The sequence below is a fragment of the Rhagoletis pomonella genome, unplaced genomic scaffold (assembly GCF_013731165.1).
Source record: "Rhagoletis pomonella isolate Grant_MI unplaced genomic scaffold, Rhpom_1.0 Rhpom_scaffold_00007, whole genome shotgun sequence".
Classification (NCBI taxonomy): domain Eukaryota; kingdom Metazoa; phylum Arthropoda; class Insecta; order Diptera; family Tephritidae; genus Rhagoletis; species Rhagoletis pomonella.
Genome location: NW_023458561.1, coordinates 11641958 through 11644670, shown reverse-complemented (window position 1 = coordinate 11644670; position 2713 = coordinate 11641958).

The following is a 2713-nucleotide window of genomic DNA, read 5'->3' as shown; positions in this document are numbered from 1 at the left end:
GCTAGATTTAATTCTACAATATCTGAACGCCAATTTTTTGTATTCGCTATTCGTCTTTGGAACAGTCTCCAACACAAGTTGAAGAACATCGAAGTTTCATTGCATTTTAAAAACGAGCTTCGGAAACATTTCACCAATTAATCAGTATTAATTTCTGCCTCTTGTCTTCTTTTCTTTTTTCCTTTTATCATCGATTGTAAACCTAACTTAACTCTCACTTTTAATTTTGATTTTCTCTTATTTATTTTAAATGTACTCGCTTTAGAAATAAGTTTTAGATTTAAAATATTTTGTTATCTTAATGTGTATCCAATGCTGAAATATAGCCGATGGTTGTTGTGTTGGATATGAAATAATAAATAATGAATAATAATAAATAATAAACTGTATGGGCTATAAAACTGCATACCCAAAAATATTTTATGATACAGATTAAAAAGTTGAAATGTTGATAAAAATTTGTTGAATTTTCTTAAATTTTTTATAAAGTTTGAAACTTTGATTTATATGGTTTTTAAAGCTTAGACAATATTTTGACAGAAAAATAGCAAAACAAGTTTAACTTGTTTGCGTCACTGTATATAAAAACCACTTCTTCAACTTTAACAAAAGTAACTAACGTTTTTACGGTCTATCCTAATGGCTACCTACAGGTCCCTACCCAATCAAAGAGATACGCATTAAGGCTTGCAATCCCGGACCATTTTGTGAATCCCGGGATTTCGGGATCTTAAATTGGTGATCCCGGGATATTTCGTGATATTATTATCACCATTAATATTAATATGCTAACAAACAATTTAAAAAGCTAATTACAAAGTAACTAAATCAAAAATTAAGGAACTGAAATTCATTCACATTGCAGTTGCAGTAATTTTTACAAAAAGTAAAAAATAAGAGATCATATTTACACTTATATTTATACACATATGTGTGTTAATAATAGTATGTCATAACTAGGACTCGGAATCTAAAGCACTAAGGGCCAAATTCACAGTTAACCACTGAAAAAAGTTTAACTATTGATTTTAATATACACAACGCTCAGTTAACAAAAGTTTAAACCAGCATGCCCCCATAGTTAATCTCTTGTGAAATTGAGTTTTTTTTTGTGGAACGAATTTAAAATTTGAATAGAAAAGTATTGATATTTAGAATTTGTATATTTTCAGGCGATATGAATTTTCATAGTGAACTATGTGACTGAATATAAATTCAAAGTTAAACTCTTGTTGGTGGTTAAGTTAACAATCGTTTAACTAAGCACTGTGAATCCCGCCCTAAAAAATCGGAAATATGCGCATATAATATGTATTAAAAATTCAAAAGTATGCGCTATCAACAAGTAATATATGCTATTAAAAATATTTTCCTAATTCTTTATTGCCGCGGCATGCCGGTACAAAAATAAATAACAAATGTATTTTAACAAGAAAATAACGAAAACAATTAACTTCAAAATACAATATATATTTATGCATAAAAATAGTTTATATTTTAGCAGACAGTCACAATCTTGTGGAAATAGAAACATTGACAGTTTAATAGTGGTTCAAATGAACGTTTGATTGGTTTAAGTGGTGACAAGCTATTAGTAAGTTTGCCATTTTGATTCATCAACTCGTACAACCTACAGCCATTTGGCGGCTTTAATTTATTTCAGTACGTCATACAGAGAGAGGCAGCTGCACTCTAAAACATTCTGCAGCAATGGCTTGCCGAGTGTTTTAAGCCTCATCCTTTCGAGGGCCGGACACTCGCACAGGAAGTGTTCGATTGTCTCTTTTGAGCTAGGGTCATCGCAACTGCGACAAAACCTGTTGAAGGGCAATCCAATTAATTCAATATGTACCCCACCGGGACAGAACCCTTTGCACACTGCAGTCAGTTTGTAGATATCTTCTTAGTTCATTCTTAAGAGAGCTTTGGAGCTTCTTGGCAATAAATATGCAGAAACAGGTATTTTTTGCAATATATGCAAAACTATGCATTTACTGCAAAATATGCACTAACGATTGAATGCCATTTTAAAGGAAATTTCATGATTCGTAAAGACCCTTAACCATTTCCGTTTGAAGATGCTCAATAAAAACTTGCATTTGCATGAGATTCCGAGCTTTACCATGTTAAACTATCGGTTGTGAAAATGTATACATTTCAGGAGAGCAAATAAATTGTTGTAAAAAATGTTGTTGACATTAGGAAAAAGTGTGGGATTCGACACTTTGTTAAAGCCAGTATCGTGTGCTTCTAAGAAGACTCTAATCGCATGCACAAGGCATCGTAATTGAAAAAGCATTTTCGCACATTCGATAGTTTGACGTGGTAGCGACGATATATTGTTCATGTTTAACCAAAACTTTCAAGTTTTTGCGTTCGCGTACGCAAAAAACTTGCAAAGTAGGGGAAATTGAGAGAGCAAATTGACATTCCATTTTGAGGTGGAGCAGTTTCTGCTGGAAAAATTTTTCCCAACAGCAATGTGCCAACAGGAAAACAGCTGATCAAAAACAGCTGGTTGGCATTTACGCAAATCACAAAATTGAATTTGATGGTTTGGAAGTTAAAAATTACAAAATGCGACTAATTAAACTTGTAAGAAGTAAGTAGTTATTTGTTAATCAATAAACTGTGTCAGTATAACACTTTGTGATGACTTTTCGTACGTTTTAAATTTTACATTCAAAAGTGTAAAATTTAAAACGTACGAAAA